Source organism: Xenopus tropicalis, chromosome 8 (genome assembly GCF_000004195.4).
Source record: "Xenopus tropicalis strain Nigerian chromosome 8, UCB_Xtro_10.0, whole genome shotgun sequence".
Classification (NCBI taxonomy): Eukaryota; Metazoa; Chordata; class Amphibia; order Anura; family Pipidae; genus Xenopus; species Xenopus tropicalis.
In genome coordinates this window covers 119,766,834-119,782,338 of record NC_030684.2, presented here as the reverse complement: position 1 = coordinate 119,782,338, position 15,505 = coordinate 119,766,834, and the positions used below count along the sequence as shown (strand labels likewise).

The window sequence follows — 15,505 nt, the reverse complement described above, 5'->3', positions numbered from 1 at the left end:
CAGCACCGGTAATATAGTTCCTTGTTATCACAGGCTACGCCAGCTTTATAGATCTTGCGTATTAGTATATTCGCAGTAGCACTTTGTAATTAGAGTCCAAATAGGAAGTCGTATCTCCAGCGTACATTTTAATGGAAAAAGTGCCCTCTGTTAGGTATAATGTGGTGCGGAGAATCATTCAGCTTTTTTTTTTTTTTTTTTTTGCTGCGTTCCGTTGATAGTCACTTACTCATCTATAATTTAGGAGATATTGTATAATGTGCCCTTCTGTCATGGCATCTTGCTTGATGGAGCCTGGCCTGGGTACAGGCACATCAAACGATGAGGCTATTATCCTACTGCTACTATAGGCACCATCTCTCCCTACTATACCTGCTATCCCACAGCCACAGTCCCTTCCCAGAGGCTATTATCCCCCCACTGCTACTATAGGCACCATCTCTCCCTACTATACCTGCTATCCCACAGCCACAGTCCCTTCCCAGAGGCTACTATCCCCCCACTGCTACTATAGGCACCATCTCTCCCTACTATACCTGCTATCCCACAGCCCCAGTCCCTTCCCAGAGGCTATTATCCCCCCACTGCTACTATAGGCACCATATGTCCCTACTATACCTGCTATCCCACAGCCCCAGTCCCTTCCCAGAGGCTATTATCCCCCCACTGCTACTATAGGCACCATATGTCCCTACTATACCTGCTATCCCACAGCCCCAGTCCCTTCCCAGAGGCTATTATCCCCCCACTGCTACTATAGGCACCATCTCTCCCTACTATACCTGCTATCCCACAGCCACAGTCCCTTCCCAGAGGCTATTATCCCCCCACTGCTACTATAGGCACCATATGTCCCTACTATACCTGCTATCCCACAGCCCCAGTCCCTTCCCAGAGGCTATTATCCCCCCACTGCTACTATAGGCACCATCTCTCTCTACTATACCTGCTATCCCACAGCCACAGTCCCTTCCCAGAGGCTATTATCCCACTGCTACTATAGGCACCATCTCTCCCTACTATACCTGCTATCCCACAGCCACAGTCCCTTCCCAGAGGCGATTATCCCCCCACTGCTACTATAGGCACCATCTCTCCCTACTATACCTGCTATCCCACAGCCACAGTCCCTTCCCAGAGGCGATTATCCCCCCACTGCTACTATAGGCACCATCTCTCCCTACTATACCTGCTATCCCACAGCCACAGTCCCTTCCCAGAGGCTATTATCCCACTGCTACTATAGGCACCATCTCTCCCTACTATACCTGCTATCCCACAGCCACAGTCCCTTCCCAGAGGCTATTATCCCCCCACTGCTACTATAGGCACCATCTCTCCCTACTATACCTACTATCCCACAGCCACAGTCCCTTCCCAGAGGCTATTATCCCCACTGCCACCATCTCTTTCTACTGTGCCTACTATCCCACAACCAAGAATGAAATTTGCTTTGAGATGTGCTTGCTCTGAACAATGAAGAAGGAATCTTTTGTGTTAATCCTTTCATTCTTGTAAAATGTGGGAGAGTTATAGAAAGCATGTGCATATATTACTTTTCAGTAATTAAAGAAATTCCTCACAGAGCTTGAGCTGGAATGGCCTATGTTGGCTGCCCACTCAGTCACACTGTCCTGTCAGCACCCGTCTTCCATTTTCACCGAGCAAACGCTTTATTCTGCTTGTTACAGAGTGTGCGAGAACTCTGCTCATGAAGATAAATAGGGAAATCTCCAGTAGGAAAATGTGTCAGAAAGAGAATCTGCCTCAGACAATTGTTATGATTTATTGACAAGAATTTCTATTATTTTGCGCAGCCTCTAGTTCAGAATTAGTCTCGAGCCACAGAGCATTTTTCTGTCTGTTTATCCCACTCCTGTACAGTGTTTCTGAGTTAATTAAGTTCCTATCTCTCTGTCTTTTTCCCTCTAGTCTTTTAGTGGCAAAGATTTTGCGAGCTGAATTATGCTATGTTTGCAATTAATTTCACTGGTGCTGAAAGCATAGCGCCTTTGTATAAATCATAAATCTATAACAAATTAAAGAAAAATTGGGTATTTAAATTCTGGAGAACTTCTGTTAACCAGTAAAAGCAACAAACGAAGAACATACGTCATTGTGTAACCGTTACAGGTACCCCCCATGGACAATATTTAATCGACAATCCATAGAGTTGGCACACTGACTTTATTATTATTATTAACATTTATTTATAAAGCGCCAACATATTCCGCAGCACTGTACAATAAGTGGGTTTCATACATTGGACATACAGAGTAGCATATAAAGCAATCAATAACCGATACAAGAGGTGAAGAGAGCCCTGCCCAAAAGAGCTTACAATCCAAAATGTACCTGGAACCAGCACCAAAGCAAGAACTATTTATAGGGAGAATTGGGTTTTCATAGGTGATCAAAGGCAAACAAACCTATTATCACTATGTACAATGCCTAGCGATGACTGGAGTGGTAGACTGCCCCTAGACTCTGGAGCACTGGAAATGCTTTCTCTTTGGTCTACATCATACAGTGGTATTGTGACAGTTCTGTGCTTCCTGCTTTGTGCCAATAGTTTGGGGAAGGTACATTCCTGTTTCAGCACAATAAATCATAAATAAGTCATAATAAATCATATATGCACTAAGCAAAGTTGGTATAGAATGGGTTTGCTGAGATGAAAGTGTAGTACTTGAGTGGCCTACGTAGAGCCCTGATGGCATCCCAACTGGGAATGCTAACTGTGAGACCTGGTCCTCTGCATCAGTGCCCAACCTTACTAAATGAATGAAAGCAAATTCCACCAGAAATGTTCTAGCATTTTTCAGAAAGCCTTCCCAGAATATAGGCTGTTATAGCAGCAAAGAGAGAACTAACTTAATATTGGTTTGAATGTTGGGCAGGCAGGTGCCTGGATACTTTTGGCCATATTGTGTGTTTTCCTGCAGCCTTCTTCTGGTTTGAGGTTCATCATGCTTGCGTGTGGTTTTCTCACCTCCCCTACAAAGGAGCTTGAATTTGCATCCCCCGTATGAAATTAAACACCTGTTTGAACATTGATAGAATGTCAGATAATGTGCTGGGTTTCAGCAGGCTGGGGAAAGTAGAATTTCTTTGCACTCCTAAGCAGTAGGATTAGTGTAACTGTGCCGAGACACTGTGGGAAGTGAGGCATGTAAAGAGAAATTGCCCCTGGCAAATAAAGCTTTATATGTATTGGGAGTTTTGTTTTCAGCTGTGGGAAAATTGACATATATTTATGAGCCAGGTTTTTCTATACTGGTGGGGCCTGTATAATAAAATGTATTTTGTATTATGTTTGCACTTTACTTAGTGCAGGGGGATGCATATTCTGGTATAACTTTCTATACTGACTGCAAGAAAACATAAACTAAAGCCAGCCTATTACTGGTCCCAAATGTCTGCCCATGCCCCTTGCAATGCCAGGCTGCTCATACTCTGCCCTGTTATAACCCTTTATGAGGGTGCAGGACTTTTTTTCTGATTGATTTGGATCTTGTATAGATAGGGAATGGGGAGACCAGAAGGCTCTTATCTGCCTTCATGTTCCTATTCAGAACATATGCCTCTGCGCTTTGGCTTTGCTTTTTAAATCTTGGTTTCTGATCCTGTTTCATATTAGGACTCATGCCTTCTCTCTAGTAAATAACAAAGATAATACCTTGAAAATCTGAAATGCCAGCTGATGCTTCAGTAGTGGAGGCACAGAGGAACAAAGCTGAAATGATTTACCTGAATGTGCAGTCTCCTCATTAGAGTCTTGGCAACACCATCATTGTATCTCCAGCGCTGGGAATAGAACCGTGCTGTTTTATTTGCTGATTTCCTTTAGTACATTAGTGTTAGGCTATGTCTGTGTATGGATTGTGAGCGTGGAACACAGCAGTTGCTGTATGAAATAGGCCCCCCGGGAGCAAGTGACCTTGTTATGGTAGAAGTTGACTTGAGATTAACTGATCTGCTTTGGTGCTGGATCCTATGCTAGAAATCCTGGCTTAAATATCTCTTTATCTTGTGGTGTTGTGTTTTGGCATACTTACCTTGTTTGCTGTAAAAAACAAAAACCCATAAAGCAGTATGAGACCCATGGGAGAAAAGCACTATGTACAGTAAATAATTCTATTTTCCGTATCTAAATTCACCAGGCAAATGTCGAACGCTCGCTGTAATCCCTCAGTTATAATACTCATCTTTTCATTTTGTCTGTCTATATGTTTTTCCTTGGAGTATACAGATTTACATCCCTTTATTCCACCAAGTCTCTGGAAGTGTCTCAGTGGGATAAACCACAGTACATAGCCGCTCCACGTGTGCAGCCAAGAAGGGCCTATAGCTCGCAATTAACAATGCCTTCATAATTTACTGTTAAAATGAGCATTGCAATTATTTCCAGTGTATAAAAAGGGTACATTTTCCCTATTAGAATAATATTATCACCCAAGGTGGTAAAAATTAAGGTGATGGTTAATTGCAATGTTATAAATAGGGGAAAGGAGGAGCTATAGAAAAGGTGGCGACGCTGGAATGGAAATCCCTCATGCTCATTTATCAACATGGAATATTCAGCCTACAAAATTAATTTTCTGCCTATGGTTAGCTGAGACAATGTAAGAACAAGGCAACATTTGTTCCAGGTCTAGTAATCCATAACAACCAATCGGTTCTTTGAAAAGCATTAATTGATTCCTGCTGATTGGCAGTTATGGGTTGCTAACTCAGTTCCTGCTAGTATATTCCCCAGTATAGGAATGCCAGTGTCTGTCCTACCAGACGATGTTGTTAGGGTGCTGATGATTTGCTAGGGTGGGTACTTTACTGTGCAAGTAGATATGAGCTATGCATATAAGAGATTTTAGCAGTTCAGCAAAATTTGATGTAGAATTTATAATATCTCTCCTTCTAATGACTATTAGCTATTGCTGTAGGAACTTGTGTTTTGTAGTCTAGTTCCAGTGTTTTACCTATCCTTTTCTATTTATGTACGTCTCTTTTTTTTAATTATACCCCTAACACCTCTAAATCGTAGGTTGTTAGACTTGGGCCCTCCCATATGTATTCTAAAATTTGACTGTGCCACCATAACCCATGTAAATGTTACTATAGCAGTCAGTGCTTTGTTGTATCAGGTAGATGCAAGATAGTATTTCATAGGGATTCTGTCATGTAAAAAACATGTTTTTTATTTTTTTACAAAATGCAACTCTCCTCTAATAGAATCCTGCATTGATTTTTAATATTGCAATTTAAAATTTGATGTGGGGCTACTAGACATATTCTTAGTTTCCCAGGCCTCCTCAGCCATGTGCCCCAGCAGCCAATCAACAGAACAATGAGCAGGTAACAAGATAACTCTTTGATGCCTGTATTGCTAAAAATGCTTCCATACCCCACCTAGTGGTAGATATGAGAATAGCACTCAATAGTAAAACACCCAAGTCCAGCCCTGACTTCTCCAGTTACATTGAGTAGGAGAAACAATAGCTTATCTGAAAGCAGTTCCATTGTGTAGTGCTGGCTCTTTTTAAGGTTAAAGACACACCCAGTATATGTACTGGTTTAAGTATAAATTGTTATATGGTAGAATGAATTATTTGCAATGTACACAGTATAATTAAGTAATAAAAACTACACCATAAGAATCATGACATAATCTAATTAAGGACTCAACTCCCAACTGCCCTGTTAGACTAGGATTGCACATCACTACTATGACTCCACAAAGGAGCCAGCTCTACGATTTTAGAAACCATTAAATTAATTTAATACCCCCTTTGCTTAAAGTGATTCTGACATGTTCCTCTCATCCCTAGGGTGCAATCCTTTTATAGGCTGGAGGGTCCGTAGCAGTTTTACTATTATGGAGTGTCAGGACTAGACTGAAACCATTGTTTGGGTACCCAGCCATCTACCAAAACCTACACAAAAGATTTGTCCACAACCGTTTCTTGGAAATTATTTTCATGCATTGGCAACTTTTTTATGTTTGTTTAAATTTATTACCAGGGTCTTCTGCATCAAGATTATAAAAATTAAATGTGGCCCTTGCAATAGCTACAAAATAAATTTAAAAAAAATGTTTTGCAGAAGGTTAATACGCTCTGTCCTCTCATTTCCCCCCAGAGTACAAAGCAGCACTCGAGGCTCTTGAATAAATACCATATTACAAATGATGTCTCCATTTACAGAACTAGATCCCAACTCCGAAATAAGTCATTCCACTTACAATAACAGCGACAACTTAATTAGCAGGCAGGCATGGTGACCTGGCACGACAGGGGGTTTTTTTTGGGGGTTTTTTTTTCGGTCACTTTGAGCGATCAGTCATTCTTGTAATGTAATCTTTTGTGCGATTTAAATAATATATTGCAGCACTTGTTAGGAACATATTACTTTATAAAATCTTGATCCTTGCTACCGTTCATTAAAAGTTTTAGTATTAATTCTGAATATTCTAGCTGGCTTGTGTTTTATCTGCCGTCCTGCAGCCTTACATTATCCCTTGTAAGGGTGAAGACACACTGGGCTACTAGTAGCAGCTACGTTTTCATGGCTACTAAACTCTACCCTGCCATAGACAATACTGAGAATTGCTTCTGCTAAAACACGCATAGAGACAATTATCAGTTTGTCTTTTTTAGTAGCCATGACAAGTAGCTGCTACTAGTAGCTCTGTGTGTCTTCACCCGAAGACTTCCCCCAAATAATTCTGCGTTATTTATGCAATGGATCAATAGGTGTAGTCTTGGCTGGAACCAAAGGGTTCCCAGGATATACAGGAATCCAAGGGTCCCCATCTGAGGGTGATATAATCACATAAATTAGGGATGTTCTACCTGCACCCCAACCCCATGCTGTGTACCTTGCATCTTTCTCATCTTTTACGCTCAGAACAGAGGTAATCCAGAATCATTTGTGTTTAGTTCCGGAGTAGCAATTAGTGGTTGAATAAAATTGTAATTACAACCTGCCCTAAGCCAGCCTGAAGTCCTCTTCTACTACCATAAGCTGACTTTCTTCCCCACTGATGATTCTCATATAGTCGCTACAGTAGGAGAAAGGTCAGCACTACTACATCATGAAAGGGAAGGGACCTTGCTTAAATTTTAAGCTGCCCAAACCTGCTCTTAGCCCAATCTGGTCACCTGGTCCCCACAGATGCTGGGACATACCACTCATAAGGAGATAATTAGATGGTGATGAAAGTGGAATGAAAGAAAGGTTTAGAGGGACTATTTTAAAACAAGAGTGTCGCTGCACAGGAGTTGTAGGTTGGTAGTAAGTAGGCATTGTAACAGAGGGCCAGTTGAGGGCTTGGATTGAAGAGGTTAGTAAGGCAAATGTGTTTGGTGGGCGCATCTGAGATGCTACATGCTGGAAGCCACCATCTTTTAGTACATACACCCCCCCTTACTAAAATACAGCTGATTGCTCCTATTCCTAAAAACAGGGCAGAGAAAAGGTGTTTAATTAGACACATATTGTGTTTGTTTCTTTTGGGGGGGATTTGGCTGCAACACACACCATGACTTATACCTACCTGGTGAGTGAAATGCATACATAGAGTCTGTTTTCCTTACAGACTGCAATTTTGCAAACGCAGACAACCTCTTCACTCGTCCATCATCACTGCAGAGATGTTACTCTTTGAGCTGACACCACACGTGAGCAGACCACACTCAGAGCCCTGAGGCAGAGAGAGATTACCTCCCTTTGTCGAGTATGAATTCAATTCATAGTGCACCAAATTAAATACCTTATTTCTTGGGGTTCAATTGGGGTTCCCAGCACACAAAACTCTTCCTACGTACATAAAACTTCTTTTCCCAGAAAGCAGTATCCATGCTTACAGGAGGACATGGCCATCTTTTGAGTGCCAGCGACACTGCACGTGCTCAGTGTGACTTAAGTTGCGGTTGAAAAGCAAAGCTTAGGGTAGTCAGAAAAAATCTAAGCGTTAGCATAAAGCGAGGTTGCATCTAATATAATGGGGCTGATTATTAATCGATAAGACAGGGCTGTGGTGGTTTGGGCTGGTTCTTTTCCCAGAACATCAGTGTTTACAGAATCTCTGCTAGCAGAGTACCAACATAAGTGCTCCCACTGAAAGATTTATATGGGGAATCAATATGTCCTGTAAAATAGACAATTAAGGATCATAGCAGTGACATCTACTTTGGTTCTGGTAATAGTTCAAAGCAGACATCCAGTGTCCCAGTTTAAATGGCAAGTAATAGAGTGATAAAGTAGAGCTAGAACCAAGGGGGCAAGAAAACTGCTATAAAAGGAAGCAATATGGATGGAAAAAAATGATAGCTTTTCCCCCAAAGGCAGGAAAGAGACATAAGATATAAAATGTTTTCTCTGATTGATGCACTTATAGTTTTTTTTCTTTCTTTTTACAGAGAAGATCAAGAAAACATAACAAGAAGATCTTGCTGTAAGTCTAACATCTTTTTCGTTTGTTGTTGTTTAATTAGAGTATAAGCATATTTGTATGTAGAAATTATTCTCGGCCCTTTAGAGGGCAGTGTCCTGGTGTGTAATGCATTCTACTGGAAACTGTCATTTTAAGCAGGGTTATTGGATGCAGGAGAATGTAGATCTCCCTTCCCATCGGAAACCATTCTTGGAGGCGAGGGAAACACCTTCAAGATGTCATACATGTGTCATAAGACTCCTCTTTTTTTAATGCCTTTTAGTTTTTAACACAAAGTCTAATAAGAATGTAACTTATTAACTGCCCTTGGGCTAAGGTAGTCATACATAGGCTGTATGGTACTGTATTGTACTCTGCCCAATTGCCCGTTGGCTAAACTGAAGAATGCAGTACAAGGGGACATACATATGCAGGGCTGTAGCGCCTCTTCACTTTCTTTCAATTGACCAATAGAAATGTTCCATCAGAACTAACAATCCACAATGAACTAATATTGTAGGATTATCATTCTTGCCATATGTGCCCAGTTCACAGCTAAGAAGCCCTTGATTATATCAATTAAATGGGACGTGGCTTTATGAATTGGCAAGTCAATTGCTAAGTCTGGTACATAGATAATCTAGCATATAAGCCCTTGTGTTTGCCGTTGGATTAATTATTTTGTTAGTTAAACAAGGTATTGTATGGTGTCTCTTTAACCTCTAGTTACAGTAAATATGCCCTAAACGTTTGTTCATTAATCCTGTGTTGCGCTAAACGAAGGCTACAATAATGACTAGTGGGGAAACCACCAAAAAGGCTACTCTTCTATAAACAAAAGGATATAGCAGGTATCAGCAGTTTGTTCTATTAATTACAAGTAGTTTGCTTTCAAGATAAAGGCAATAGTATACTAAGCATTTAAGCCTTGTCTAGCCTTGCTCCCTGGCAACGCTGGAGTCCTGGGTTTGATTCTAGTCAAGGCACTATCTGCAAAGGGCTTGTCCTTCCTGTGCATGCTTAGGTTTCCTCCAGATACTCCAGTTTCCATTTCCAAAACATACAGGTTGGGTAACTGGTTCTTTGACCATAACACAAGGGTCAGAAACTTAGATTGCAAGCTCCACTGCTGCAGGGACTGATGTGAAAGGTGTATTTTCTCTTTAAATACTTGAAAGTATGTCTGAAATTGAGGATAAAAAATGAAAAAAAGAATTTCTCCAACCTAAAGGGCCAACTTTTACTTTAGAAGTCATTTCTTTTTTTTCTTTACCCTTATTTGCCCATTTTCTTCCCCTGTGAACAATAGGATTTAGTTAAGGAGAGAAAATCAGCGCTAATGTGCCCTCAAGTTCACCCATGTCCCCAGTATAATTGTTACAGGAGGGTATAACCAGGAGATAGAATTTCACCAAATCCCTTCTTCCACAGTTGCTATAAAGATCCAACTGCACTGTTTAGGAGTTAACAAAACAGTAAAATAAGTTGAAAATTATGTTCTAGATCTACATCTTTTTGGTTATCATAGACCTGCTGGACCCTGCACAATTTTAAGCACTTCCGACACTATTTCTGAGGTTTATGGAGGCCGTAAATGTCTTTTGGTAGAGTACTTTTAAGCCAACCTATACACGGGGTGCATTTTAAATGTTACTGGCTTTGCACAGGTAAAAATACGCATGGTTTAAGCTGGTAGTGGATATAGACATCTAATCAAATGCTGATTTGTCCTCTCTTGACCAGCTGGCAATCGAGGCATCTTTGCATGTGGCAAAAAATTATTATTTTGATCAAAATCGGATCACTTTTATCCTACATTTACTATCGCAGAAACATAAACATCTATAAAAACTCTTTATTATTCTAACTTTTAGGCTTTGTTGAGGGGGGTTGTGGCTTGCCTAGAGAGCAACTTGTCTAAATCTATGACAGGATAAAGCCTTGATCATACATTTATAGCATTTTAAGAGGTCTATGGAGACAGTCTGCTCCAAGGCATTGTCAGAACTGTCAATAGTTGGGATGTAATTGGGTGTGATAAGGTGTGGCCAGAAATCACTCAGTAATCAACATCTCTGCGTGGTTGTGTATCTAGAGGGTTATAATAAGACTGCTGTGAAGTCTGGTTTCAATAAGGTCCAAAGCCTTTGTAGTAGTGCCATTTCCCAAAATGTTAGCAGGCCGTTTTCTATGTTAGTTTTTACTGCATATTTCACCTAAAGACTGAATGCAGTGCCTTTAAATTGCTTTATGAATGCAGGTTTAGGTTGTACAGTGCTGCGTATATCCTTCACTCTTAACGAAACAGTGGAGGTTCGGCTCAACTTACTTGCTATACACTCCAATTTCCAGAATAATATGTATTGTACGAGTCTTTATTTTCCCTGTGTGTGTACATATGTAATATTCACACAAAAACATACATGCACTTGTGCACAGTATGGGCATTAATTATCTTGCTGCTTCCATGCACAACCCCTGTAGCGCTTTCAAATCCCCATTGTATCTCAATTGTGAATTATTCATAGGCTGTATTAAAACTACCAGCAGTCCATTTGATGAGCTCTTTCTTTATTCAGCAGCGAAAATGGCTAGAAAGAAGCCATTGACATGAAAACTGTATGAAAGAAACATTAAGGAGATTATAGAAGGAAAGTTTTAGTCCCAATTAGGCAACTTGTACTTTGTGTACATAATGGCGAAGTATTTTATAGCAACTACTGGAAATGGAGGGGAAATTGAAGGTCATTTATGAGCCTTGTGTCTTGTATACAAATACTGTCTTATGCCATCGGTGCAGATTAACATTAATGGCAACATCCTGCCATGATACACATGGGGGTGGAATGCACACTGTGTGCACTGTGACATAGGCAGTTGTCTTTAGTGTCAATCATGATTTGCCAGTATTAGGCAAGTGAAAAAGGCACTATATATGCCAATAGCCTAAGAAAGGCGCCAAACGTATCCTTCAGAGGCCATTTTTTTGCCATATGATGACCAACACCATAATAACTTCACATGGAGTGCAAAAAAGGGATGGCTAAAACAAATGTCCCCTACCTTGCTGAATAGGCTGCAGTGGTGTTGGACTACACACTCTTCAGTTCCTATGTTTCTTATCACATTAAGCCACATTGATAGTGATATTACAGTATAGTCATCTCCACCCTGAGGGCCTGACCCCTCCTGGTGTTTAGGGTCCCTCTCTGAAGGTTACTGTTTGGAATGAATGCTTATATACTCTTGTATATCAGTGAAACAATAGTATTGGAAGCATTTGCTATGTAGCTATAACCTTGGTAGGACATAAACCGAGCACAACTTAATGTTAAATTATAGATGTCAGAGCTGCAAAATAGATAGCTACTTCCCTGAGGGCTTCTGTCAGTCAACCTGAGGGGTCAGGATGTAGTCACAGAGGACATTTTAGGTTTTGTAGGTTTTGTCTCTACCTAAGCTGATCAGAAAACCCTGCAGTACACTGATGAGCCCCAAGAAGGGCAAAACCGGTCTGTAGTTGGGAATCTGATCAGCTTTTATCCTGGCTTCTGCTTTAAAATCCCAGTGGGTGAGCTTTAGCCTATGGGATAAACCCATGTAAATGGGATTTTTCTAAGAGCCTTAAGGAATTTGTTCCCAGAATCCCTTTTGACTTATTTGCATACGTATGAGGCAGTCTCCTCAACCCTTTTTGACTTGTTCTTGTTTTTAAAGGAAAAAGAAAGTCAAAGTCACTTGGGGGTGCCAAAATGTTAGGCACCCCCAAGTGACTTTAACCGCTTACCTCATACCCCGGGCTGGTGCCCCTGTTCGGAGAAAACAGCACCAGCCCGGGCACCTGTAGCGGATCGCTTCCTCCTTCCGGCTTCCACTTTCTAAAATGCCGGTGGCCGGCCATGCACAGAAGAGCAAAAAAGCCGACTTTAATGTTTAAGTTCGGCTTTTCACTCTACTGCGCATGCGTGCGCAGCGAATCACAAAGGGGGAAACGCAGGCAGCTACCGGGGTAAAAGGTAGGCAGTTAAAGTCACTTGGGGGTGCCTAACATTTTGGCACCCCCAAGTGACTTTGCCTTTCCTTGCCCTGCACCATACTATGTTTCCTTAGTGAACCTATTTATTTAGTCAAGTTCCAAATGATCCATATATCTTATCTTCTCAGCCTCTGTACAGTTTCCAGTGTAGAGTTTCCTTCCCTGTGATTTTCTACAAATCCAGTTTTCCTTTTAATTCAATGTAAAGAATATTAGCATCAAGTGTTTTTTTTTTTTTTTAATGCCGAGAACCTTATGTAATATGTGTTATTAAGTCTCATAACAGGCGGTTTGCCACGTTTTCTAAAAAGCACTAGTCATATAAACACTAAGAGATATTTCAGCATGGCTGAGAGGTGTTGTAGAGAGGCTTAGAGAAATAGAAGGATATCTGGAAGTGCAATGAAGGAAAACATTAAAATGCACCTGGAATAATTCTATGAGCTTTTGGTGAAAGAGTGATTGAAAAGCTTCATCATTGAGATGATCCCTGAAGCTAAACAGGAAACATTATAGGCAAATGGAGATGGTGGGTAAATCTGGCCTGGTCAGTTAAGCTGACCATACATGTGTAGATTTTTAAAAGATCTTTTTGTTATTGTACGACCAAGCTTATTGTTAAACAAATGTTTAAAAGTACAATTTGTCCATCAGGGAAAATAACCATTTCAAGCGATATTGTCTAGTTGAAGCTAGGAAAACTACCTGCTCAGTCTTGCAAACAGGACAATGGAGAAATGTTATTGTTAACAACAAAGATATTATACACCTCTAGCAATCTTTCATCTGACGTCGGTTAGAAAACGATTGGGCAGGTTTAAAACATTTTTTATCATTCAGTGCCCATTAACCTTACAGTATTTGCTGTGTAGCAGTAGGCCATTACCATTAGAAGCTATTGAGTAACTTACAGGTTGAGTAGAGACAGTCAGGTTTAGGAACTTCAAGAAACAATTACTTACAAAATGAAACCTATCGGCGAAAAATAATCAGCATGACTTATAGGGAACTTTTCACATATATTCATATTTTGAAAAGTAGTTTTTTCATGCCAGTATCACTTTAATGGTGGCCACACAAGTTACAATTATCATCAATGGTCGCAGGAAAGAACGTTCGTAGACTACACTAATGTTCAGAGCTGAATCGTCTGATGCAGGTAGAAACAAAAGAATTCTACCCCTACCTTATGAATTAGTACTAAATGTTTTGCCGGTGCTCGGGCACCTTCAAAGGAGCCTGATCAAAATTTTCAAAATGGCCCGATCAACGAGACGACCGATATCCAAGGCCTTTGCAGATATCGGTCGCCTTGTCTCCCACCATACACATAGGGGCACATTTACTAACCCACGAATCTGAACCGAATTGGAAAAATTCCGATTGGAAAACAAACATTTTGCGACTTTTTCATATTTTTTGCGATTTTTTCGGCGCCTTTACGACTTTTTCGTTACCAATACGATTTGCGCGAAAAAACGCGAGTTTTTTGTAGCCATTACGATGCGCTCGTATCTTGTCGCGACTTTTTCGTATTGAGCGCTCGTAAGCGGCGGGCGGAATTTTCAGACTTAGCATAATTTTGGAAGCCTCCGATAGGACTCCATGGCACCCTGCAGCTCCAACCTGGCCCAAAAAAAGTCACCATACTGAAGCTTGAATGAATCCAAATCTTTTGTACTCGGCGCGAAGGCTACGAAAAAGTCGCGACTTTTCGCGCAAGTTTTAACGCTATGAAAAAAATTGGCAGATTTTGCGCAACATTCGGAATGGCAACGAAAAAGTCGCGTCAATTTTCCGAAAAATCGCAAAATACCGATCATTACGAAAAAACGCAATCGGACGCCGTCGGAACGATCGTGAGTAAGTAAATGTGCCCCTTAGCGTACAAAATGAAGTATAGCCCTTTATAAGGGCCTCTTACACCAAGCAGGAAAGTCTTGGAATTTATTAATACTACTGATATATGATCACAACTCCTCCATACATGACCTGTCAAAGTGGTGGGTGCACTGGCAAAATATCCATTAGTTGACAACTAGGACATGAGAGCAGAACATTCTTTGTATGGGCAGCTAAATGAGAAGACATTGTTTGTGTAGTTACTTATCTTTGAAGAGATATTTCCAATAATGATGTGGTCCCATGCCTGATTTAGCCTCGTGCAGTATCTACTGCAGGCTGGTGCTGGTATAGGGTGGCAGTATGGGAATCACTTATGATACAGTGTAAGTAGGAGATTTTTTTTGCCTTTTTATCTATCTTCTCAGTAGATACATATTTACGTATTCAAAACAGCTAAAAAGTGTAGAGTATGCATTGTAAAAGCTCTGTTACTTCCCAATTGATTGAAGAGCAGCATCCCTGTAGCATACAATCATTACTCGATTAAGGGCTTGCTGACTTGCAACGTTATGTTTCTGGAAGAGGAAAACACTCCTTAGCTGCCAGGATTTTAATTGTTTGGTTTTGCAGTATAAGAGGATTTGCTACTTTAATTTCACACCACCAGAAGGTTCTTCGTAGCCAAACCCAACATCAGGGTGTGATACAAGGACTCTTCTAGGGTTAACCAAGGAGATGTCAGGACTCAGATGAAGTTTAGAATGGTTTTAAGAACTATGTACTAGTGTATTTTTGGTTCTATTCAGCTTTTTCCTCCGTAGACACATCTCTGACGTCTTCTTATACTAAAAACTCAGACAGCTAGGAGCAAAGCCAGGAGCCTTTGGGCCACTCTAAGCACACTGTGAGCCCAAGGCAGAGCTGGCGAGGAAGAGAAGAACTGCAGTAGGCAGCATAATGAACCAGCTTCTCACACTGATCAGATTAGGCTCTTGCGAATAAGCTCCGCCGTCAAAAGCAAAACGCCGGCACTTTGGCGGGAGGTCAAAATAATCTTCTCTAATCAAATCGATTCTTGTCACTGACCTGTCAACTCCAATGAACCGACAGAGGAGATGTCCATTATGAAGTCCATCCCTTTTAGCTAAATTTCTGCTATTTTTGGTGTCGCTGACCAAGAATAACCTCTT

The 15,505-nt window shown here is 40.9% G+C and overlaps 1 protein-coding gene across 1 annotated transcript in view; it reads left to right on the top strand.

Moving 5' to 3' along the window:
• fut8 (fucosyltransferase 8 (alpha (1,6) fucosyltransferase)) overlaps positions 1-15,505 on the top strand; it is a 139,728-nt gene that overhangs the window by 19,560 nt on the left and 104,663 nt on the right. Inside the window, exon 2 of the mRNA NM_001001232.2 lies at positions 8,421-8,455. The gene's annotated coding sequence lies outside the window, so the exon portion shown is untranslated. The remainder of the gene's footprint in view (positions 1-8,420; positions 8,456-15,505) is intronic.